Source organism: Passer domesticus, chromosome 10 (assembly GCF_036417665.1).
Source record: "Passer domesticus isolate bPasDom1 chromosome 10, bPasDom1.hap1, whole genome shotgun sequence".
NCBI classification, from domain to species: domain Eukaryota; kingdom Metazoa; phylum Chordata; class Aves; order Passeriformes; family Passeridae; genus Passer; species Passer domesticus.
In genome coordinates this window covers 21875091-21902280 of record NC_087483.1, presented here as the reverse complement: position 1 = coordinate 21902280, position 27190 = coordinate 21875091, and the positions used below count along the sequence as shown (strand labels likewise).

Genomic DNA, 27190 nt, shown 5'->3' with positions numbered 1-27190 from the left:
TGTTCAAACACATTTGTGAAGTAGAAATATTCTGTAAGATATTTGCATTATCAGACTCACTCCAGAATTAGTTTTATATAACATGCTTATCTGCAGAAAAAGCAGAACTTAATGAGTTGTATCTAGATTATGAGCAGAAAAAAAACCAGGGTATTTTCTTTTACTTAAGGGGTGGCACAAACCAGCTGCCATTCAAAACACAAATATTAAAAAAATTCCAAAAACCAAACAAACAAAAAAGAAGAAAACCCCCCCTCACACTGATTCTAGGTTCATAGGCCAGACCAAACTGTATTAAGAGATCCAGCCAAAATATCTTACCCTAAATTTGAATCTAAAAAAAGTGCATTGCAGAAAATGAGTAAAGATAGTGGTTTACAATAAGAAAAATGAGTATAGATAATACTTTTGGAGCCTTAATTCCAGTTGTTGCTTCTTATGTGACTGCAATTGCAATTCTTAACAATTTCTGGATTCTGCCTATAACCCTGATATTTAAATAAGTGCCACATCTCTGAATTTAATGGATGTCATATAATACAACAGAAGATTATATTAGCTGAGTATCTTGACTGCCACATGCACACTCTGCACAGTATTTGCTGAAGATGAAAACATCTTGTTAAATATTTCCCCCAAGTACAGCTGGCAACGTCCCCTCCTGCGATTGCTGGGTCCCAGAGGCTTTGTGCAACAACAGGTTTTGTTTGCTTTCAGTCATATGTTCATGTGATAAAAGCCTTCTTTGCATTATGAAATCATAATGATTCATAAACTTCAATACAAATGCAGGTGAACTTTGCAGGAAGCCAAGGTGGAGTGAATTCAGGGCATGCTGCACCTCTAAGGCAGAGTGTTTCATGGAAAAGTACCTAATGGAGCCAAGGATGGATGGGTTTAAAAGTGAAACAAAATTCTGTGTTTGAAAGATTTTTTAAAACTAGACTTTAAAAGCAAAGCATTTCTGAAAATCTTCAGATACAGTTTTCAAAAGTCTAAGGTTTGCTTTTGAAAACAACCTAGAAAAAGAAGTAAAAAATCAGATATACTTTTAAAGTTTGTCTACAGCTTTTGTGATACCAAAAAACCACCATTTTCTAGGCTTTTCCAGTGACATATTTAGGTAAGATCAACTATTACTATTACAGAAAAGAATTTCAGAGCACATAAATCCCATTTAAAAACAAAAAAATAAGAGTTTTTTCCTGAACTAAAATTTTGTGTTTAACCTGTTTTTAAAAATGGTTGATCCGTGCTCTTTCTGGAGGAAAAAAAAATCCTAATACATGTAGCAGAAAGGTTAAAATGACATTTTTTAAAATCCATGAATTGTATTCCTGACAGCAAAACTAAAGGCATGTCTAAAGAATTCCAGCTTTAGCAGCAGTTGAGACAACTCACCACTTCTCAGCAGGCACCCAGCAGTGTGCAGGATTGTGCCCACACATCCGGGATCACTGAAAAACTATGAAAGCTACACATTCCTGAAATATTAGGTTCTGCTTCCTTTCCTTCTTGCTCTTTCCCCTAAGTTTTTCATCTAAATTTTTGAAGTTTGTGTGACTTCTCTTGTGCTGATTCTTTCGAAGTTGTTTTTCAGATGTTATAGGGAAGTAGAACAGGATTGAGAAATCTCATAAAAAAGAAGTTAGGATTTTCTATTTTAAGATGTTAAATGCATCCCACTTTTTGAAAAAATAGCCTAATGAAAGTAAAATTAGTCCATAAAGTCAATTTGGGAGTTACTTTCATATCTTTTTCACTCAAAATACATTTAAGATTAAGCTACCTAAAAAAAAAGAGAAATAAAAAAAAAACATGCTTGTTCCCTAGAAAGCTTAAGAATTGTTCACCTCTCTTTGGTTAATTTAGGTTTTTTTAATGTGGTTAGCATCTAAATAAACCTTATCAAACATTTCTTGCTCCACTGACAATTTTCTGACCTCCTAGTTGAAGATCTGAGCCCTAACTTAGTTCATGGATGAGTAATCACAGCAGGTCCACAGCAGAACCTATCCTAGAACTACAAATATATCATCTGCAGCATTGTAAATCAAAGCCTCAAAGAGCATCATTTAGCCTGGAGCTAAAATTGCTTGTTTATCAGATGGTGCCTAGCTTAGCATGGAGCAGTTCCTTGTAAATCTCAGGGACCTTTTACAGCATCTACTTAAGCAAGCATATTGGCTCCTGGGAGACTTTCCTAGAGCTTTAATGACTGCAGACTGCTAAAAGAGCCAGGCCTTGGTTTAGTTAAGTGGTTACTTGTACAGCTTGGCTCCATTTTGTAAACTCCCCAAGATAAGGTGTCTGCTTTATCTGGGGAAAGAGCAGGCATTAGTTTCTTAGGGAATCTTTATATCCTAAGTGTTAATGTTCTTGTGGCTTTTGGTATTTTGACCTTTGTCTGCTCGCTTTTGATTTACGGTGGGAGCAAATCTTTTCCCCCAAGCCCTTCCTATGTTTTATAGGCGCTTTGAAAAGCACAGTGAAGCACTCACAGCACAGCTCTTAAAAGGGACTGTAAGGCCACACTATTCCTGAGTACATGGCACAGCTCAGGACACTCCAATGACACGGAGGCAAGGCGACCACCCCTTTTATCTCTGACTGTTGTTCACTGGAGTATTTCCTCATAAAATGGGTGGTCACAACAAGTCCATGGAGCTCCACCCTGTCCAAGCCAGGTCACAGCCCGGGCCAGCCAGCCCCTCTGCCCGGCTGGACAGCAGTGGCAGTGACAGAGGGGCAGCTGCTCCCCTGGGGAAGTGCTTGCCACGGCCGTGAACTGGCTGGATTTACCACTGGTGTCCAGGCAGCTACTTCCTGATGGATAGTTGCATACACTTGATGTAATTTGCTAATTGTGGAGCTTGTTATCTGGGTCTCTCACTTTTTGATTTGAATTAATTAGAGTTCACCTCCATGCAGCCACCTGCTGTGCTGTCACACACAGCATACATTGGTGCAACAAAAACAAGGAATTTTTTTAATAGGCTTATTCAAGCAAAATGTGCTCCCATTAGATGTGTGAAATGGCATCACTACAATGTCACGGACTAAAAAGAGGAGCATCATTTATTTCAGCCAGCATAGTAATGGTGCAAGTGAGAGTTAAAAATGGTCCATTGCATTTATAGGCAGAAGACCCAATACATTTAAAATTTAATTTGACTTTACCAATTATTCAATATCTTTGAGTCTTTCTCACTTTCATGTCTTTTCCCTTGATCCAAGTTAAAAGCAAGAAGGTCTGATTTTTGTTGCTGCCAGCAGCATTGTTAACATTTCTAAGCCAAGGAATTTTTGCTGGTCTTGTGTGTGCAAGCCTCCTCCAGCACCACGAGCTCGTATTCCTTCAGGTAAGCACACTCCACGTATCATAGAACTGAAAATATACTCCCTTGCTGCATGTTTTTCAAACAGAACAAATCATTATAACACAGAGCTAAGGAAAAGCTAAATAACTTTAAAGGTTCACAGCAGCATTTGTCTTTTGAAAGGTGCTACTTTCAAGCTACACTGAAGAACATGAGTTTCCTTTTCACTGGGTATTTAACACTGGCAAAGGCACTTATTGTGATATGCAGTTGTATTTGTTTGCTTTCCTATATTTTAAGAACTATATTGAAAATAAAATCCTGTTTTCTTGTACACAGCCAAAGTAAGCAGGCTTTTGTACAAAAGGTGTCAGGCCATCTGAAGTACATCTGGAGCTATTTTTTCAGCACAGGATCAGTAATGGGTGAGCTATTTACTCTGTAAAGATGGTTGAGCTGGCTTTGATCTCTTGTGGTCTCTACTGGGTTGCCAGAAGGTCAGGGGAAAATTATTCACCCTGGCTGCTATGTCCTGTGGGGACATCACTGTTTCTCCTAGAACTCAATGTTTCTTCCCCATTCAGACTGGTCACTGCTCTGCTGTGGGCTGGAAGCTCAGCCAGGGACACTCTCATGATGTTTTACAGAGAAACTTTCTCAAAGCTGACACGTACTCTATAGGTGATATAATATCAGTACAGCTGATATGAGATACTATTGATAGCTTCTGGGTGTTTTGGAAGCCAAAAGAAAAATTAAACAAGAATAGAATTAGAATTAAAATTAAATCTAGATAGATGGATATCTAGAGATATCATATACCTCATGCTAATTTTTGGGTTTGAAAATAATTCATACTGAACTGCTAGACGGGTTTTAACACTATCCATATTATTACAGGAGACCTTCTGCAGCCTTATAGAAATGTATCATTTCCAGGAAATTGAATTAATCTTTGTAAGATTAATTTGTGGTTCTTAATTTGTAAGAATTTGTGGTTCTTTTACAAATGCATATTTTACAATAACAATACTTGGCATGGTTTGGTACTTTCTCAATTCAGAGCACTATATTACTTGAATCTTTAATTCCATTCTATTTCTGTGATGAAAGTGACAATTTTCTCATTTGGCAAATGGAGAAATTGAAACAAAGAATCAAATTTGGTTACCCAGGATCACAAGGCTCCAGTTATGATTCAGTTAAAGATTTGGGCTGCTGCTTGTACCAGCAAGGGCTGCTCCCAGGAACTGAGTGTTGTGCCACAGAAGCTGCAAATTTTACCCAGCACCTTGGGCAGAGGTTGCTGCCTCAGGCTGTACTTTAGATATAATGTCTTGGCTTGCAATTGTGCCTTTGGATGAATGCAGGCACAGAGAAATGGCAACAAAGTTAAAATCAAAAATTAAGACTTCTCTCTTCCAGAAATAGCATCCTTTTTTCAAATGTTGCAGTACATCTCCCTTAGTTTTTCTAGCTAAAACACATACAAGAGATAACAACTGCCAACACAAGAAAACCCACAAATCAAACACACCCACACATCCACATCCCCCAAAACAAACAAACAAACAAACAACAAACAAAACCCACCACCTGAGCATGCATGCAAGAGTGCACTACAGACTGGAGATAGCAGGAAGGCAAATTGAAATAGTAGTAAAGAATACACTCTATTTAAACTCTGAAACCAAAGAGCTGCAGGAAGAGAAGGCTTCATTCAGTATACACTGTCCATATAGGTGCTAATTGTTTCAGGCAGACATTAAGGAAAACAGGTCCATTCAAGGTAAAAAGAAGGCATTTGAGATTTTCAGTCACTGCTCCTACAGTTGGAATTTGTATTTGGCCACTGCCCTCTCTTTTTTGCCTTGAATATTGTTGTCCTCATGTCAGACTCCCAAGTTTAGCTTCATCTGACTTTGTCACCTGGATTCTATTTAGATTTCAGGTCCAAAGTCTGGGTCTAAACCTTTATTCTGTGCAATACAAAGTATAAAATGTGCAAAAAAACTCACAGAAAGTAAGTTTTCCAAACCAAATATTCATCAGAGGAAGAATCATAACTATCTAGCAAAGGCCTAATCTCCTAATGCCTGTGAGCAGAAGGGGATAATCCTGGGCCCATTGAAGTTGAGTGAAAAAACTCCACTGAGCCAATTTGCCTTGAGAGATGTTCATTTTGTGTGGTTGTTTTCTTAAGACCATCCATTACTTCAAAACATGTTGAAAATCAATATTTTTGTAACTATATAGAACTTATTGGGCTGGTGTTATTAAGAACTGGAACTTCAAGGCACACAATTTTAAAACAGACAAATGGTGCTAATTTTAAACAGTGAGGAAAATGAATCAAACTCCTACATGGAGTAATCGTTCCTCCAGCTCAAAAAACTCCTTGGTGAAATCTGAAAGTAGTTCTGGAAGGTTCACAGGTCAAATAAATATGCAACTCAGTGCTACAATAGTAGGCTAAATTTATCAATACATCCATACTAAAATATACATTTTAAAATTAGGTTGTCCAATAATCTCATCCTGCCCTGAGGAATCACAGGGACAGGTTCCAATTCAGAGAAACCAGGCAAGTCACAATGTTCCAGCTTTATGTAGCCACAGAAATAATTCTGAACTGAAAAAAAAGTCTGGATTCAAAAATGTTTATTAGGGGAGATCATTTCAAAAATGGTCATGGTGCACAGCTGGTATCTGTGGGTCTTCAAAGCATTCCTACACACTTTTTTTTTTTTTCAGTCTGAGTAATAGGTTGTTGTCATAGACTTCACAGGGCAAAAATTTTAACCTGGATTTTCCAGAGAATAATGTTTCTGACAGCCTTTACTGAGGTGTTTCAAGTATTTGAGCCATCTCACAAGTAATGTTTATCAGTCACAAGTACAAGTTTATGTGTTACTGGTTTTGGAGAGGACATGACAACATCAAAACTCAAGTAGGGAATGGAGGGCCAAGCAAGTGAGGCTGTCTTGCTTTTAAGGTAAGCTGGGAAATACTGGGGTTGTTTCTGCCCACCTGGAAGCTTCCAAGACAACACTTCTGTTTAGACAACATGGTCTTTCAGTGGCAGACACAGTGCCTACAGGTGCTTATAGACCATGTCATAATGACGGCTGTTAAAATAATATCACTGGAAAATGTTTTACAGATTTTTTTTCCCATTAGTTTTAAGGGATGACAAACCTTCTCTAAAACAAGAAACCTGTAAAACCGTGCTTTGATAGGTCAGTGCTCCTTCATTGTTTTAGCAAAACCCCAGAGTGAAGCTTGGTGAGATGCAGTGAGAGGGGGGAACAGCCTCCCACAGGGTCCCTGCCACCAGCACCACTGTGAAGCAACTGCTGCTGCATGGGGAAATAAAAAAGCCAAACACATCTTTCCCTTCTTCTCCCATTGTTAGAAAATGGAGAATTTGTTGCAGAGAAAAACCAGTGAATTTTGTCAAGCTCGCAGCATCTGGTGAGACTACACATTGCTCAACATTTTCTTACTTTTGGAGGGTGGGAAAATGAGATCCCACCTTACACTGAGGTAGGATCACTGCACCCAGGGTGAAGGAGGTGGCAAAAACACTCACTAATGCATTTACCTGTCTCTGAACTTCTCCTTAGGAATAAAAGGAGCTTGAGCTTTTAAGATTTGCCATTTCCCTTCTGTCCATTAGGACAAGTAACTTCAAGCAAATTCTTTCTTGCTCCATGTTTCCAGTCAGGTCAGAGTCATTAGTGCCACCAAGGCACCAGCAGCAGGGTAGGTGCCTGCATTTGCTGCTAGTTATTTATTTACATTTACATTGATCTGTAAATACATCCGGGAGCACTTGTGCCATCTGCCCACATTTGTCAGCCGCTGAATGGAGGGTGGACATCTGGGGATGCCACTGGGTTTTGTTGATTTTCCCCCATTAGAGCTACTGCTTCCTTTTTAAACATGATGTGAGCAAAGACCCTGGCTGACTGTATTGAAAAGGCAGATGTGTGAGTGTGACACCACCTCCAAATCCACAAAATCTGAGATTTCTCCCAAGCTTTCTTCCATTCTGCAGAGCTCAGTGTATTGAAAGAGCATGAAATGCAAAAAGATCTGCCACTGTTTTCATCTGCAGCAAGAGCAGCAATATTGAATGATAACATGACAAGTTGAAGTATCTCCTATGTGTCCAGGACACCACAAAACTCTGGATTTGGGGGATGGAGGGTTAGGGTTTAAAAAAAATCACATAATTTAATGTGTTCCTCTAAACTCTGCTTCATCAGCCATTGCACACCCACGGACACAGGTGGGGAACACCAAAACTGCTTGCCTGGGTTCCAGAACCAGAGCCAGAATATGAATAAATACTCTTCAAAAAATCCCCTTTTTGTCACAAGACTGCAGGCAGTAGATACACAGCTTCTCACAAGTATGGTCTTCAGAACCACTGACACAGTTCTATCCAATATTACGTCTAAACCCTGACTTTTGTGACAACAATAAAAATCACAATAGATTGATTTTAACATTAAAATTTTAGGTTTTTTGGAGCATACTTTGATTTATGTTTTCAAGATAAGCCTCTTGTAATCTGAAAACTAAAATTCAGAGATAATAATCTGATTCCTTCTACCAGCGTGCAAAGATAAAAACCCACATTGTTACAATGAGAAGTAAAATAATCTCTGCCAGCTCCCAGCATTTTCTGCTTCAAAGAAGCTTTTTACATCCTGCTGAACTGCAGTGGGAAGTGCTGCCACAAGGATTTCCCTGTGCTGGAAGAGGTGAGCACAGGCACAAAGCAAAGCTGTCGAGGCATGCTCTGATGTGCAGCCTCTGCAGTTCTTAGGGCAGATGGCCTTCACCCACCAAAAACATGGTTTGCTGGGGCTAAAACAAACTGATTGCAACTTCTAAATGTTGCTGTGGCTGGGCCTGATCATAAACATTCAAGCCTGTGGGAGCTGGAAAGTTACCTGAGTGGTAGTAGGTTTGTGGAATACATATGCACACACATCTCACATTTTCCTAGAGGTTTGCCAGATGCCACCCTTCTTAGAGATTCTGACATTAAGTTTTTTTAAATCCTTTATACCCCACAAGTAATAATTTATGTCCTATAAACTTTTCTAGCCACAACAGGTTCATAGATTAATACAGGCACTGTTCTTGAGCCAGTTGTTACCCCAGTTGCTGTCCTCTGTAAATACATTGGAATAGCTGGGAAGGTGCCAGGGAGTCACTGTGAGAACTGTTACAATTCTCCTCCAGGAGAGAGGAAGGAAGACTTGTTTGCCACCTTCCATGGGCTGCTAGCTACAGCTCCTGCTGCTGCCAGGAAAATAAACTTGTTCCAGACTGATTGCAAATTACTCCAACATTGTAAATGGTATTGCATTCAGTTTTATTTCAGTATCACCTCTTGCATTTCATCTAGAGCAAGTTATCAGTATTAGAAAACATAGAGTTGCAACCAGTTCCTGAGAAATCAGAGAATAGCTTTTTTTCAGATGCTTTTGTAACAGGATTTCAGATATTTACCTTCAAAGTTTACTTTTCTATTTCCCGTGTGCAAGTTTTGTCATCATTTTTCTATATTCAAACTTGCAGCCTGTAGGATGCTGGTAGAGATGGGATATAAATTTCACCCTGATGTTGTAAATGAAATGAAAATAAATACTGCTGATCACTTGCTCTTGGCCTATTTTCTCTCTCATTCTGCTGCTCCTCAGTGTAATACAGCATTTACAGCCTTTTCTGCCTCCGTGGGAGTCATGAACCAAATTTCCATTCTGGAATGGCCATGAATTCCAAACTTACCTTCTATGTGCAGGACAGTTAGGAGAAGAGCATTTGTATGATCTTCCATCAGTGTTTGTATGTAATATACTTGTACCAAAAGAAGTTAATCACTTCTCTGTTTATGGATTATGCTCAGTAGCACCTAGGGTGGGGAAATCCTGTATCAGCTAATTCAGGCTTTTCACAGGGGCCAAGGTGAGAGAAAGAGGTCATAGTACAAACCCAAAACACTCAATACTACAGAGAGTTTAAAGAATATGCTTGATTGGAGGTACGGATATTTTAATTTGGATCTTGAAATATTTTTTTTTCTATTTGAATTGCTAAATAAGAATATAGTAATGGGGGTTTGCTGATAACAGTTTCAAAAATGACAGAGAATGGAATTTTATTCCTTGCTCAAGGCAGAATGAGCAGTCCATTCGTTTGCTTGACCTCTGTATATCTGGAGAATATGCAAACATATTGAAACTTTGTTGTGTTCTACAGTGGGGGAATGAAGTGCATCGATTGCTTGCGATTATTAGCTAGAGTGGGATAAGCCTTCTCCTTATTATGCAGATTAGTGAAGCTCTCAGTTCCAACATATTGTACAGATGCAGGAGAGCAGCTGCTCTTACAGATGGCAAGTACACAGCTCCATTAGTATGTATCTATTGTCTGCTCTCGGCTTGCTCAGAGGATGGAGAGGATGGGTAAAGAGGAATTGTCACACAGTGAAATGTAAAGGAGAACACACACTCTTAAAAATCCATACCCAAGAGACTATTTACACAGCAGGGCAGACAGCAATCAAATTAAAAATCTACCCCAAATAAGGACTTTCATATGTCACAATTAAGCTTCTCTAGTTTTAAGATATACTAACCATTAAAACGAAGGAATGGAATTCAAATTTGACAATTAACTTGTATTAATAAAAAGTGATCCTGGAAATTCATTGAGAATTTCCTCATGTATTTGGCCCATCCAAAGCTTTCTTTAACAAAACCTCCCCGGTCAAAAAACACCTCCCTACCCCAAAGACACATCCTCACTTACTTTGCATAACAGAAAAGACAGAAAAGCATAACTGGCCTTCATTTATTAAACTTTTCACCGTGAGAATATAGCATTTCATGCAATTTTTTGCATTAATGAGAGCTGAAACAGCTAAATTTGTGTTCGTATAGACAGCATTGATTGTGCTTCAGTGTCAATTATTCTTTGCAAAAATGCTAAACAGAACATTAGTTAACCATGTGGTAATTTTTAATGTGGTGAACAATTCCTGAGGAAAGATATAGCTGCAGCCTGACTGCCAAAAATGGAGTCTAGTGACGAACAATTATTTATAACACAATCTGTGGTTGGATGAACAAATTATGGATGTACCAGCAGATTTTATGATATACTTAACATACAGTTTATTTTTATTTAGTGCAGAGATGACATACAGTGGAAAGGGCTTGTAAGGTGCAGATGAAGATGGTGTTAAAGCCTAAGTTATGATCTCGTTCCAACCTGAAAGTCTGGGAAGCCAAAGGTGCCTAACCATGTGCAAGGGAAAGAACATATATAAAAGCAGACAAACAAGGCATCAGGTCCATGTAACACCTGGGAGGCACTTGTCCTTAGTGACAAGCCTTTCAGCCAGTCTCAGAAGACGGCTTTTGTATGAGCAAAGTGGAATAGACCCGTTCTCATGACGGGCCCTGGGGAGCAGCAGCACGGTGACTGGGCTACACAGGGCCCTGCTTGCCCTTCGACACAAGGTCTGGGGTCCTCTGTGGTCAGGGAGAAATTACCTGGTTTATTTTGACCCATAGATCTTATATGTAATATAATAAAGGGTAAGACCAAAGCATCATTAGCTTTTTTTCTCCCCTAAGGTGGTAGAATTAGTTGTTACATTTTGTTTGGTTTGGAAATCTTCAAGATGCTGCTTGAAGATGCTGCATTTGTTTGCATCATTCATCTGAACTTCATCCAAAAAGGATGAAGAGCTGGCCAAGAGAAGAATATTCTTCTCCCAGAAAACAATATAATTTAATGCTCTTAGCTATTTGTGGGGTTTTATGTGAATATAAGTGGTATCAGGCAATCCAGATAGACATTCATTCTTCTAAGCCTAATCTCACCTAACTGCACATTCAGGGAAGCCTGTTCTACTTGCCTTGAAGTCTAAACTTCTTAACTATCTGTAATTTTACTTAAGAAAGGTTTTGGATGACAAGATGATAACTGTCAAGAAGTTGCATGACAGACCTTTCTTCTCACAGCAATTTTAATTTCTATCTCGTAAGAGAGAGTATCTATGCTAGGAAACCAGAATGGCTTTCCTGCTCTATCTGCTCACAGACAGTCCAAAGGAAAACTTGAGGTATGTTAAAAGTATGTCCAGGCACTCAATCTTGTGCACTCTGAGTCTGAAACAAATTAAAGCAGCTTTAAGCCTCTGGGCAAGGCTGATCTGCAGAGCGCAGATGCTCAGGTCTCTTCAGACCTGGAGCTGTGTGAGCATCACTATGGCAGGCAGCATATTAGGCAGTCCCTGCAAGAAGCTCCAGTGTCCTGAGATCTATAGATTAGCAGTACATTCAAATTAATCTTGTATCTGGTCTCACAGATTAAATGGATACACTTGAAGGATTTTGTTTTGAATGAGTCTTACAGGATTTCGGCTTAGATGAGAGCAGAATTTTTACTTTCCTCCCTAGTGCATCCTGTGCATCTGAGTTCACAGCACATGACTGGGTCTGAGGACAGCCATGCAATCTCATCAGTCCCCCTAAAGTCCCCCTAAAGGCCATTGTTTCCATGTTAATCCAGTCAAAAATAAATCCCCAAGTATCAAGAACTCTCATTTTGTTCCTACAGTTTTTCTTTTTTTTTATCAGGAATAATAAAAAGCACAAAGATGATATAATCATTATACAAAGGTAACACATTGTTTGGGAAGAAAAAAGCTACAGTGGGCTACTGGGCTCCAAATGCTTCCCAGGCCATTTATTTTCCTCTTCCAGTTTTGGTTTGGGTTTTTTTTCATCTTTGCTGGATTGTATTTTTCATGTTAGTAGCACCTAAAATTTTGTACTTTCTTCACAGCATATAACCATAAATTCTAGTACAAAGTTCTGAGACCATTACTTAATATAAAGAGAACTTTCTCCTCTGACACTTTTGTATTTGAGAATTTATCTGTAACAAAAGGTATATATCACCTAAAATACACACGAGCAATGCACTTGAAATTGCTCATTTGAGGTTTTTCTAATGTTATTTGAGATTAAGACAATTTTGATGAAATACATTATGCTTTAAAAGATATTTTAATTGAACTTGAGATTAAGGCTCCCAATAACTTCAATATGAAACAACTGAGAAAGGCAAAGATCTGTATTTGTTCTGAATTTAGAGGGCTTTAATTCAACCCCTGTCTAATTTTAACGACCAGAACCATGCCCTAATTTAATCTTCTGTAGCTGGGTTCAGGTTTTCATTTCAATACTCTGCAGCTAGTACACCAGAGTCTATACCCCCATCATGCCACCTACATTCACAAATGTCTAGTAGTTATAGTCTGGACAGTAATTTTTAAGAACCAAGCAAGCATAGAAGGAGAGAGTCATTTTCATCAGCACAGCACAAAAAGAGCAGCAGAATGTCTGCAAAGCTCGCCATACCAAACCTGCTGAACACAAGGCAAAGTACTGGCAGAACTGGTTGTTATGGCTCCAGGAAATCAAAACTAGTTTTCATGGATTCTGTTGTTCTAAGACTGTAGAACACATGTTTTGAACACAAATGACTACTACTACAAACCTCTGGGGAATTTTTAAATTCCATTATCTTGCCAAAAGCCATAGTGACCTAGAGCCATACTATTATCTTATCAAGGAGGTGGGGTAACAGCAGCCAATGAACAGATTGTGCAAAACAGGAGAGATAGACATCTTTTACCAAATCTCAACGCAGTGCTTTGAAATGACAGCTTGTGATAAAGTGTTCTCTGTTGCTTAAAAAAAAGCTAATGAAATGAAAAGTCTTATAAAGTCATCGATTTTAAAAATGAAATCCATAAATAGCTTGACATGCATTTTAATAATAGTATTAAAAACACACACTTTCTCACTTCATGTATGCAGTAGTCAAAATCTCATTCAAGAGACCATTCAAATAAAACCAGACAAACCCACTTCACATTCCTGTTTGTAAAATTGGGATATGCACAAACAACCTTCCAAGGCCTACAGCTTTCCAGAGACCTTAATGTTTAAAAGCCACACATGAAGCAAAATCTGAGGACAAAATGTTCAAGGTTCCTGAATTGTCCATGTTGGATATTAAGTGTTTGATATGTCTGATACAACAAAAAAAACCAAACAAAAATTATCAGGGCTGCATTTCATTACAAGGTGGTTGGACTGGAAGATCTCCAGAGATCTTTCCAGCCTTAATGATTCTGTGATTCTGCTTTTATAAAAATTAAACCAAGGAACTATTAAACTAAGTTTTGATATGGGAAGTTGTGCAATACAGAAATTCCTTATTTCCAGAGTCACATGCAGCTTCTACATTGTGCTGAGCTCATTGGATGAGGTTTACAGACATTTGTACTTCATAATGCAAGAATATAAAGTCTTCAAGAGAAAGATTGCAGTGTAGTGTATTTTTTCCATTGAACTACTTTATACAATAGAAGCATATTTAATATGGAAAATGTTGACTATCATCTGACAACAACCATTCTTTCAGAGCTTATTGTAGCCTGTTACATCCAGTAAATTAAAGATCCTGCTCAAAGATTTTCAAACACATCCACCTAGTGTGGAAATTCACTGTCACAAGTATCAATGGCTGGTAATTTAGGGCTCATAGGAAAATGGTAATCTGACCGACATAGTAACCCCATCCATTTCTGGCACAGTTAGTAGAGCTAACTACAAGTACTTTTCTCATACTTCAAATGATTTTAGGAATTGCAGAGCTTTTCCTGTTTCATACCAGAGTAAATTTCTCAAATTCCTTTTTGAAATAAGACAAAAATTCCCTGCACTTTTCTATTACCTTGTCACCAGGGGACTCACAAGAGATGGTTTAGAAGATAAAAGATGATTTAGAAGACCAGGTGAGAACAAAAATCTTATATTATTATATATGTTCCAGAATATATATTCTCTAGACTCCTCGCTAAACCAAAAATAACTTCCTGGGGTTATGTGTGATGAAGACAATGTGTCCTTTCAGAGCATCCCAGGAAAGGTTTAATCAGAATTCACCTGAAAGACCAAGACCTCATAACACAGGTGTAATATTCCAGCACAGGCCTCTGGTGCTCCAGCTTTTAGCAGACCTGAACATCAAAAGAGACTTCTCTGTGCATTCTAAAACTCACTTCACGTAATTTGAGGGAACTGGAAAGCAAAACAATACACCTAACAGCTGGGCCAGATTATTTTACTGAAAATAAAACCTCCCACAGCTCTTCAAGCAGTAGCCCTTATGTACCAAACCGTGTTGTATCATGTGTGATTTTCAGTGCAATGCTTCCATGCTGTATCAAATATGCATTTTCACAATTCTTTCCCTAATGAGGTTAGCAAAATAATTTATGCAAAATAAATGAAAAGACAGAAAGGTCAATCAGGGTATGTATACTACAGAAGGAGGTTACAGGTTTTGTTTTCTTCCTCCAGAGTAATGTTTAAATCTCTAGACATCAAGAATGCTTACGAGAGAGATAACAGACAACAACAGAACTGAAGTTAAATGCTCTTAAGATTTCAAAACTCTGGTATATTGAACAAATTACTTTCAAGACAAATTCTGTTGAAATAGAAGTTCAGAATTTTTTTTTAAATCTTTTGCTCTGTCACACACCTTCAAATTTTCCATGTAAATTTTTAAAAAAATATTTTCAGCTGTAGATAATGAAACTTTTTTTCTTTATAAAAAGATCCTGAAACAGTCAAAACTTACTGAATTCAGGTAATTTTGTGTTTAAACAGTAATACTTGTAATAACATGATAGTCATAGCTGAAAAAAAATCACAAATTAAATTAAGCATGTAAATACCCTGTAACAAACTTTACACCTTTATTCACCTTTTCTTTCTGAAACTTATCAGAGAGACTTCTCTGTGGGAAACAAACTCTTCTAATGCCTGAAAATTATAATTTTTCAGTGTACCTCTATGATGGTTCAATGTGGCATCAACAAGAATTTCAAAATGTAAGTACTGATATGTATGACTCCTCAAGCTGATAAGCATCACAATATACATTTTGGCTACAAAAGCTGGAAGTACAAAGCAATTCTCTCTTCATGTAAGTGAAGTCTGAGTAGATAAATAAGCAGTAAAATATCCTCCTCAGGAGATGATAAGTGGCCACAACTGCCTGGAACACCTAGCTGATACATTTTCTTACAATTCCCACTGTTTACTCAATGTAAAAGCAAAAGTGAAGACAATTCTAAATTAATAAAATAATTCTTTGAAGTCACATCTTTCATGCTCAATTTGTTGTAAATATAAAAATATAGCCTATGCATGTCAATAGAAAACTACTATGAGTATAGGTTATATGTGTGCACATAAACATGGCTTACTTAAAATATTGTAGGAAGTTTTTGATGTATTTAGGAGGACAGTTCTGTCTAAAGCAGACAGCCCATCAACCTGATATTGGTGCTGCATGTTACTGACCAGGCAAATCAGGGATTGGTGACACTTGTTGGTTCTACATCTGGATAAGGAGATATAGATACAAAATGGTAAAGGAATGAGAGATAGAGATGAGAGAGATAGAGATGAGAGAGATAGAGATGAGAGAGATAGAGATGAGAGAGATAGAGATGAGAGAGATAGATGATGTTATGGCCCTTAACATGAGATTGTTTTTCTGCCTCCATCAGGACAAGACTCTACAGAGGCTGCAGCACTTTCCTGAGCCTTTATCACAGTTGTTTCTTCTGAGCTTGATGAGTTCTCAATTCTATTTGCAACAGTGTATCTTCTTCAGTCATGACCAAATTGCCATCAGTGTCTCAGCCATATTAGTGGGCACTGCAGTTGCCTCAGAAATAGCCAGAGTAAAGCTATATCTGAGCTTGATTGTCACTAACTCTTCACTGTAAAGGATTTCTGACCATTTTAGTGAAGAGAAAAGAATCCCTAAACTAGATAATCAACTCTAAACTAAGTCTCCTCTAACCTCTGTATCACAGGAGTTCATCTCTCTTAGAGTTCAAGTTTGCAAGAATAAAGGATTCCCTAAAATCTAGGGCCATTATCCTTCTACATGGTTTACTTAAAACACTTCTTGTAAATGAAGTGCTTCCTCTGCCCTTGGGTGTGGTTTGCCTGTTTTGTGTTTGCAATGAAGGTGGCACACCCAGCATCCTCAAAACCACCATAGAAAAGTAGACCCATTAGAGACTCAAAGGAGCTGCTTTTCTTTTTCGTGTCATCCCCACATGCAAGAATTTTGACTCTGTCATCATATGCCATTGCATTGCTTCATGTCTATTCAGCAGGTAAAAAATAGCAGATACACAAATATTTCAGTATCCATTAGTGTTTTGTGTGCTTGTTTTCATAAGAGAGACAAAGTGGGGGAAAAGTTATTTGTAGTGAGAGCAACACTTTGACTAACATGATTGCTCAGCATGTATTCCTCCAATTAGAGTATTGGTGACCTTTATGCAGGAGTTACTAATTCAGAGATCTAGAAAACCACACCTAAAATATTAACTTTCTCAATTTAGCTCTTGATACGAAGGACAAACACAAAACCCAACTGTGAGGTCAGTAACCCCCATGGTATCATTAGTGTCTTGAAATGACTGAAAAGAATTGATAATTTTGTGGGCATCATGCAAAAAGGAAGAATTCTGTTTGAATTACATAACAGATGTTTGCTAGGCTCCACAATGCAGCCTGCATACACAGTTATGCTAATTTGGCACTGTTTCCCTTCAAGTTAGCTCTGAGTCATTAGAGCACGCAGCTAGTAGGTCCTTCTGTCTAACTAATAATTGCCTATTATTGATATTAATTAACATTTTTTGCACCTTCCCTCAGCTTTGACCTAGTATCTGTTGGTAGTCTAATCACAGTGGCCTATTAAAAGTCAAAATACGGAGGCCTGTAGCAGTCATGAGCCATTTATCAAAAAGCAAACAAGGCCAATTAAACAGGCAGTCAGACAGTTGTCTTGATTTGCCGCTGACTGTTTCTTGATCACCATTATAAATTGTTAATCGGGCAGAAAGAGCTAAGCAGTGCATCTGCAGGGGGTGGTTATTGCTCATTCCCTGCCTGGTGACAGGTGAGGGAGGCTAGTGATGGTCTTATTGATGTGAAATGCCCATCAGTTGGTAGTTATTGTTAAAGTTCATGATGCTACAGCTGATCCTTTCCTGCTGAGAGTCAATCAAATTAATTAGTGATAGAAATTCTTCTGTATTATTCTAATACAGAAATACAGAAGGAACATACTTTAATTTTGTTCTAGAGGCACTGGGGAAAAAAATCTCCATGTATTATGGAGTGGGAGGATGGGAAAAAAAAAGGGAAAAAATCAACTATCGCTTCTTCCATTATTTTATAATAAGGGCTGCAGCTAAAGGTTTTTATAGCCACAGATCAAGAGATCATAATAGAAGCATATTGACAGATTTTTTCTGCAATACTCCAAGGAACCGGCTGTAGCAGGAAAATATATCAAAACCTTATCATCAGAGCTGAGATCTTCTCTGAAAAATCAATAAAGAGTTATACATGGTTTGAGTTTAAACAGTTCTCTGTAGTCATTTAAACATAGTGCATCTGTGCAGCTTTTTACCTCTGGAGACTGGTGTAGCCTAGCAACTGCAAGGCTTAAACCGATTAACTACAAATGAAGTACTGTACGCCTATCAAAGCAATTGCTCATGGTTGCCTTTGTTGCAGGGGCTGAGCTAATTGAACATGATACAGTATGAAGATAATTAACACCCATGAGTTTGTTAATTGCCTGTTAGCATTACAACACAGGCTCTGCATTTCTTTTTAACTTGTTCTTCAGCAGCATCTTCCTCCCTTAAAAGGGTGCAAGACTCATTTACTTAGCAATGATATCTTATAGTTTATTAACCCTTTTCAAAGCGGAAAAAAAATAACCTGCACGTAGTAATGAAGCAAATGTATGCTCTTGTCAAACACAAACTCCCACTTAGTCCAAGCACTTTACAGGGAGAAGAAATTTGGTTTACATAGGCTGTACAAAATATGTTTATTTTCAGGGCTAATTTATTTCAAGCAATTTAGTCATTATACATGCTTTAAAATATCCTTTGTGGGCTGCTTTTATGACTCAGGTGCTCTGCCTTCTAAACTGAACGATAAATGTCTTTTAGGGTTGGAATATTAATTGAAGGCAGCATCTGGTCAGCAGCTGACCTCCCATACTTGTCTTTGTTGACTAACCAGTTAAAACTAACAGCTTATTGCTTTATTAACCAGCTTCTCCTTCCATCATGGGGAGTGGAGGTTATAAGTTCTATTTCATTTATGTCAAAAGGTAGAGCCAACTAATACAAAATAAAAGTGATTTCCACATAGAGCCAACTAATAAAAAATAAAAGTGATTTCCACAATCTATCAATCTGAAATAGATTTAATCTGAACAAATTTCTTTTAAATTGGTTATTGTGCTTGGAGAAGGATTTCCTTTAGTATACTATCTTTGGAATTTGTGAAGAATGCATATGAAAGCTCATAAAGACAATGTAATGCATGCCATTAAATTATATAGGAAATTTCCTTATAAGGAAGCAATGCTTAAAGTGAAGCAACATATAAGAAAAATAGACAAAAATAGCAGCGTTTGGTTGGCATAGGCAGGTCTCCAGTGTTTAAGTTCTATGTTTCCAACAACCTTGAATGTAAATGCCTTCATTGTGTCACAGTTGTTTAGAGTAGATTTTCTTAAATGATCTTGGGTTTCTGAGCTGTTACTGTCATAGTCAATACTGGCAGAGAAGCTGCTCCCTTGAGGAACACTACTAGTGCCCAATTACAAGTTCCATCATCAATCATAAGTATTATTTATTCAGCAAAATGAATTGCTAATTAATAACTGATGAGCATTATGGCCTTGAAGCCTGTAACACTATTAATTACCTTGGCAATTGGGATTCTGCTGGTGTAGACTACCAAGCACATTTTCTCAACAATTAGCACGGCGAGATTACAAGGCACATACCTGCTAAGATAACAAGGGTGTGATGATCTCTAAGGCTTTTAGAGAGCCTTGTAGTGTCTGCAAAGAATAAACAAGATTACAGCCCTACTGTGCTGGACTGCGTCCTTAAAATTGTTTGGTGACAAAGAGAAAACTATTTTATACAGAGCTTTGACCAGAAGATTTGGCACCGCGTCCTGCAATGAATTTTGCTGTGTGGAAGCAATGTGGTAGCAGCATGCTCAGGGCAGTGCTGCTGCCTTGTGCCTGGTACCCCGTGGCTGCTTGGCTGCTGCAGCATGCTGTGATTAGTACACTGACCTGTGACTTTAGACCTCCAGCAACTGCTACCTACATGCTCTCATAGTGCTTACACATTAGCATCACCGCAAAACTGAATATTTAATGAGAAAAGAAGAACACAATCTACAAAAAGAGCAGCTTTTTTGGTGACTTCAATATTCAGAATGCTGACATTAATGTTGCTCTACAGGCTGATGATTTACTCACAGTCTTCCTTTCAGACATCATCTGCTTTCTCTTCTGCTCCTGTGCCACCTTGAATTTTGAGTGTAAATTCCTTGGGGCAGAGCCTGGTGTTATATCTGTCTGTAAAGTATCCAGAATATCTACACAGCTGTATGAACAACTTGAATATTGCCCAATAAACTGCAAGGCAAAGATCAGCTCCTGCCACAACGCCAAGATTTAGGTTTTGATTGTCAATAAAATATAACCTATTGCAAGAGCTCAGCTAAGCTCCTAGATTATGTGATAGCTGCACAGTGATAAAGACAAAAAATATTATTGTGGAACACAAAAGACTCTAATGTGGTGTACACATCACATATAAAACCACAAAATCCAGCTCCAGTACAAAAGCAAAGCCTTATATTAAAGCCATCATATTTGCATCTGTTTTCTTAGAAGTGCTGTAAGAGCTTAGAGGATGCAAGAAACATGCTAGAGTCAATCTTTTCTGTACAGCCATGATAGCACAGTGGTCACAGTCACAACTGTCACTTTATCTCTTTAGCCAAACTAAATTTTGCCTTTATCAAACAAAACCAACAGCAGTTTTTGTACCATGCATGAAGGAGATATCCCCTCCCATCAAGAGGGGGATGTTTGCTGGGGTTATCCAGCATGGAGATGACAATGTACACTTTTAATGCCCAGGTAATTTGCTTTGTTGGAAATCTCTGTGTACTGGATGATTTGCAAATAACACAGCAAAACCCCCCTAACTCAGCCTTGTTCATCACAATGGCTATTTTTATGGAAAGTTTTCAGAGCTTGATCCTGGATAGTATGTTCCTGATTTCTGTATGTGACTTCAAAAATAATAAATACATTCTTTCCTGAAAAACTAGACAAGAATGATCATCCTGATATTCAGGATGAAACATATATTCAGGATGAAATATTCAGGAAGAGAAATCTTCTTGTCACCCACACAGACAATTTTACTTGGAGACATTTGGATTTCTTTACATTTTCTTCCTTAACCGAATGGTACCTATTGAACGTCAAACTACTTTTTGTCTTTGTATTGGCTAGCTGTAAAATAAAACAAAATGCTTTTCTCTTTAAACAAAAATATATGTGAAGTAGATTTTGAATTAAAAGTTTCTCGGTCATGCAAACTTCTTTCATATGAAATAGAACACGTTATACTCATATATTAATGGTATCAGTTTTCCTTTAATCCTACTAACTGTAAGGTCTGCTTGGATCCCTATTTCTTACATTGAAAGGTAAAGAGAGGAGAATGCCCCATGCTTCAGAATATGATCACGACCTCACAAAACACCACCACTTCCAACTCAACAACTTGGGAACCAACTGATTTGGAAAGACTTCGCTAAAGGAAAATTTTGATCGTTGTATGTTCATTTTCTCCTGCTCTATTAGGTAAAACCACCCAGGTAAAGAAGAGATGATTTTACTGGTGGAGGATATGAGCACAGTCTGTGCCAGGTTTTGTTCCCTCCACCCAGAACAGTTCTCCATCATTTTTTTGCCAGACCCTATGCTGTCTGACACCCTGACATATCCTCACAGCATACCACAAGAACAAAAGTCAGGAAGCAAAGCAGCTTTCACAATTATTGGCCATCTGGCTTCACCTGTTATAACATGGGATCTGGAGAGAGCAAGGGGACTTTGCTGTGATCTCCCTGAATCTGGTGCCACTGCTGGGAAATTTCCTTAGCTGAGCCCTGATCCCAACCTGATGAACACCACCTCTGAGCCTACAGGTTCTGAAGAGTCCTGAATTGGCCAGGACACACATCCTGCAGTGTCTATGTCATCAAGGAGATTAAAAGTACTCATGCATATGTGCACGTACATATATAAACACATCTGTATGTACACGTGGGTGTGTGTGTATTTTGGAGTGAGACATGAGATTCTGAGCAGTGGCTGCTGGTGGAGCAGGAGGTGAGCAGGAGCACCTCAGCACCCACCAAACAGCAGCCACGTGCAGCACTGGCTGCATGGAAGCACCGGCATTGTTGGCTGCAGGGAGGCAGGAGCACAGCTTGGGACAGAAGCACGGCTTGGAACAGGAGCGCAGCTCAGGGCTGGCTCTGTGAAGGCTCTGGGGAAGGCACTGCACCAGAGCAGGCTCCCTGTGGAATGCCACAGGGAAGCCCTAGCTTCAAGCAATAAAACAAACCAGCTGCCAGCAGTTAGCTGGGGGACCAAGGCTCGCTGTGCCAGCCACAGAGAGCAGACCTGCAGCCCTTTGCTCCTAAAACAGAGCCTGTGCCTTTGTAGGAACAAGCCCAGGAATGCACAAAGGAACTGCCACAGAGCTGGCTCAGGCAAAGCTGTCCTGAAGCCAAATCACACTAAAGCATCATGATCTTTTCAGAAAACTATGTTTGAGCTGTGCCAACAGGCTTGAACTCATAACTTTGCTCAAGATAGAAAATATTGTGATACATTTCAGATGATAACAAATTTTTTTAACTCTTTTCTAAATACTGTAGGTGTTGAAAATTATGTTTGCTAGAAAATTCTACACAATACTTGGGAAATATTGCTTGAAGAGATGAAGTGGTTTGCTCTGTCTCTAGCTGTACTTCCTTTGGATAAAGGAAAAGGATCATTTAAGATGTGGGCTACAATATTTCTAAAGTGTATTCCTGGAGATATCCATGTCTGGAAAAAAAACCTGTGCTGGGTTTCGCATTTAATTTTGAAAAAATGCTGTAGACAGCTCGAAGGCTAGGAAGCATGTAAAGTTCACAGTCAGAATTGCAGAATAAAAGATCCCATTTTAGAAACAACATCTATCTCAAATACTAAGGCTCATAGAGCTTATAATGGGTTTCTTTCAATTCCTGGTCGGTGCTGCATGTAAACTAATCATGAGGTCTTGAGACTGATATCTGTTCCATATTTCAGAAGACATAAGATAGCAGATTTTCTATTCCCTGACTGAAGTTAAAATAAAAAAGACAAACGGCAAAATTGCTTCACACTAAAACCACTCATTTGTTCAATTTCTTCAAGCTGGTATTTGTCCTCCAGAGACGCGTTCATCTCTAGAGAGTTCTTTTAAGAAGTTACCAAGGAAGTTAATGGAAGACCAAAGCTAATGGCACACTCCAGGGAAAAGAAACTGGAAAATTGTGTTCTAAAAAGCAGCGTGAGCTGTTTGAGACGTGTGTTGCAGGAGCCTTCTGCTCCCCTGTATGACTAGCAAACACATTTCACTGTGAATTTTCATTCCCTTCTTAATCAGCTTTCTTCTTGCCAAATTCCTCTTCATTTTAAGCTATCTGCAGCAGTGTGTTCATCTGGATTCAACAGTGTTCTACTCAGCACTGTTTATTTTTAAAACAGGTCTTTATTGTCATTTGTATTTTATTATATATAGGCAGTAGGGCAGCTTGCAGTACTAGTTTAATGTATGGGCTCAAAATTATTATTATTGACAAATAAGACCATAGAGTCAAATAGATTTTGCAGAAGTTACTTTCCCATTTCCCTGTACGTTTTTGTAACTCAGGATTTTGTATAAAATCATTGTGCTGAATTAAGCATACTACATATTCCATGGTGAGCAGCAGCCAACCTAGAGCAGAACACACCTTTCTGAAAAGAAAATGTGATGCAACCAGCCTACAGTTTGCTAAGCTCTGTACTGAACTGTTGAAGAGAAACATTAGAAGAACATAAAGGAAATAATATGGAGTGCTGGATAAACAAACAAAAAAAGATGTAGCTTATATTATAATTAAAACTCTGTGTAGAACAATAACATGAAATGGAGACAGCAACAGATTGAGTGTCAAAAGAATCTCTCAGAACTCCAACAATTAACTGAACAAAACAGTAACCAAAATAGAATCACTTTTCTAGGAAGTGGCAGGATAGAGGAGGGTGGGGAAAATATTTCATACAAGAATATACAATCCTGAAGGGAAGAGAAATGAGATTTTACAAGGCTGTTTGAGCTTATGTCAAACACAAGAACAAGGGAACATAAACTAAAGCTAAGGGAAGGGTCAGACCCTCAAGGAATTTAGTCAGAATTTCTTTAGATAGGGAGTAGTGAATATACAGAACAAAAGGCAAAGGGCAGCAACACAGGAAAAAAATACCTCAATACTATTTCAAACTGTTATAAAGCAGAGCCAGAACTCTGGAAACAGTAAGAAATACTATAGAGCAAAGAGAGGTAAACAGCTGGGTTTGCTTTCTTCAAGGCTTATTTCCTACTTTTGTCCCTCACAAATGCCAGGTGAGTGCTGCACAAGCCCCACATGACAAAGAAATGTGCCATCTCATGACCAGCGGGACTTCTGGCCACCCAGACCCTGGCAACTTTGTGTTTTTATCAAGTACTTGCTTATCTCACCTTTATGAAAGCTGAAGTTCTCATATTGGCATCAAGCTACCAGCTATTTCCAAAGCCACCCAAAATCCTCAGATGTCTTCCATTTTTCACCACTGATTTTTAACATGTCCCTAAGTAGTTTGATTCCAGACAGGTTCTGACAATTTTGACAAACCTCCAGCCTGTACTTTCCTATGGTTTTTTCTAATCCACAAACAATTTTTACCTCTGTTTACACCCTGAAGTCACAGCAGATCCAGAAGAGGCAAGTCATGCACAAAATGCTAACAGTAGCCTTACTTCTCAAAGATATCACCAAAGCAGGAAAAGAAAATCAGGTTTCACTGCTCCCAGCAGGGGCTGCCCCACAGACTATATGGGTTTCCTCTTGCCACTCTTCAACACCAGAAATTTAAGTTTTCCACAAAACTGAGGAGTTTCTTAGCAAAAGTGCAAAGTTCCTGCACACAAAGTCCTCCTTCAATTAGGAACTCTCACGAAGGACAAGATGCCACCCTCAGCCCCTCTCCTAGGGAAGGTTTCAGGGAGAGAGGATCCCACATGCCAGGTAAGCACAGATGGACACTGAGTTTTCCCAGACAGGAACACCAGCTGAGGAGGAAGGTTTTCCTTCTGCCTGGTAGAATTAAAACTGTGGCTGTTTCCTGGACAATTCCTCTGTGCCCAAAGCCAAAGCAGCACATCCCCAGGGCACTGTCCCTGTGGCTGCAGGGGCTGGGGAGGACCAGCCCCAGTGGTCCAGGCTGCCCAGCCAGCTGAGCTGGGGAGATGCCTGGGTGGCTCCCACTGCTCAGGGCTGGCTCTGGTCATGCACCAGCACTCGGGTACAAAACACATTGCTGCTGTCATCCTCACCCATAATGGGCATCAGGCCCTTCAGGTCAAGGTCTGTGTTAGATATTTATGCATCTTGCTTTTACCAATTTCAGCAGGGGTGAGTGGTCAAAGATGCTTTGATGCAATAGTTTTAACCAAATGACACCTGTAAATGATATACATGAAACCATAAAAGCACTGATAAAAGTATGAATGCTTCAGTTTGCTGCTCCTGCAGCTTTCTTGGCTGCATGCCTGACAACATTTTGCCCAGGCTAAACAATATACAGGCAGCAGTGTGCACTGCTCCCCACGGACAATCGCTCAGCAGCCTAATATATTTCAGTAATGATTTTTTTCCTAAGATTCACCTTAAATTTTCTCTTGCTTAATTTCACCCCATCATTCTTAGTTATACCTTCTTGTAGTGTCCTAACTATTCTCTCACTCTTTTTTTTTTTTTAATTCAGTCTCCTTTCAAACTTCTCTATGTTTCCCATCAATCATCCCCTAGCAAAGTCATAGATATGGCACTTAGCTTTTTTTTAATCCTTTCTCATCATTTGGTCCCTTCTGCTCTGATTGCTTCGTTGCTCCTCTCACTCTCTCAACAGTTTGTCAATATTTTCGTGAGGATGCTGCTCCCAGGATTTCACGCAGTGTTGCAGGTGTGGCCTAAGGCTGACACCTACCAATCCTATTGCCACTCTAACACAACACCCTCATACATAAAAGTCCAAACTGTATTGATCACTATTATTCCTGCCCTCTCATTCCCAGTTCCCTACAGATAGAAAGCCACAGCAACAAATACTGTGGGTTGTAGGACCCAGTTTTCAGGAGGTCCCTGCTTCAATTGCAGCACCAGCTTGAAAAAAAGCCAGCACCAAGCTGTTTCCAAATCTGGCCTTTCTCTGCAAGCCTGCTGAGAGCATGGGCCCAAATGAAAGCAATAAATGCTTAAGAAAAACAAATGAATTGGTTTTGAGCTTTTTCAGAAAATTCTCTGGAGCATCATTCCAGTCAAATTCCATCTGAGAGTGCTGAGAAACCCAGTGCAGCCCTAAAGACCCTTCAGCTGCAGCACACAAAGCAGTGACATTTTCACATAGGGAACCTGTGGATTTTCTGTTTGCATTTTTTGCTGTTGTTGAGGTTGGGTTGGAAGCTACTTGAAATAGTATTTCATGCTCAGACTCAGGTGTTTATTATTTCTTATCAGTGCAACAGCCTCACAACTATGAGTTTTGTAGTTTTTCATTAGTAAGGTACAAAATGGTTAACTATTTCTTGTTACAAGGTCTTTTAAGACTAAACTGTCTAATTAAGAAATTATACTTAGATTATTTTCTCTTTTAACTTAATAACTGATCTTTTGAAGTCTGCAATGTCTTTTCTAATTACAAAATACCACCCAAACCCACAAAAAAGAAGGAAGAAGGTGAAGAACAATTTGCTTCTGTCCTAAAACCTTCATCTTTTTTCATATTTATTACTATGTTCTAAACTTCAAACTTTAAGTTTTCTACTTTGTGATATTACACACTTCTAACTAATTATACACTTGTAATCTTAGTGCTATTAATCAATTTCGGAAGCCTTCTCAATAGCCTTAGGTCCAATGTAGTGCTCTCTTGTGAGTCTGTGCCTTTCAGCACAGAAAGTTTAAAATTCTCAACATCCAGGATTCCAGCAGGAACCTTCTGGAGAAAGAAGGCAAGGTTCACTTGAAAACTTCAGTGAAAACACCTACCAGCACAGAGACTGCCAATTCTGCTCCTCATCACAGGAACAGAGTTGAATCCCCACCAACACAACTCTAATAAAATTGCCCATTTTTTTTTCCACTGGGACACAATAGATCATATTTTCAGTAAGTTCTGACAAATTTCTCTTAATACTGATAACTTCTTTAAGGAATTCATTCTGTGGCACTCTTTTCTGCACATATATCTTGAAAACTTATATTTACTATATAACCACATAATATGCAGTGTGCCTTCTAGCAGATAGTGCTGAGCTAAAGACAAGTGAAAAGATAAACTTTAGTGCTTACCACAGTTGAGGCAGTAAAGTGCTAACCCTCTGCTCACCAGGTGCTTGTGCAAGCCATAAGAGAGTAACTCCACAGAGAGATACGATGTTCTGTAATGTTCAGAAAGGGGGAAGTTGGAAAAAA

At 38.8% G+C, this 27190-nt stretch overlaps 1 long non-coding RNA gene across 3 annotated transcripts; it reads right to left on the bottom strand.

Moving 5' to 3' along the window:
* Positions 1-237: 237 nt before the first annotated feature.
* Positions 238-27190, bottom strand: LOC135308839 (uncharacterized). 3 transcript variants are annotated; one of them, XR_010369194.1, is made up of 3 exons: positions 27068-27190; positions 9129-9252; positions 238-872 (listed from the first exon to the last, which is right to left on the bottom strand). It is a non-coding gene; the product is annotated as an uncharacterized LOC135308839 (long non-coding RNA). The 3 variants fall into 3 exon arrangements; XR_010369192.1 differs by lacking the exon at positions 238-872 and adding an exon at positions 6016-8957; XR_010369193.1 differs by lacking the exon at positions 238-872 and adding an exon at positions 6016-8929.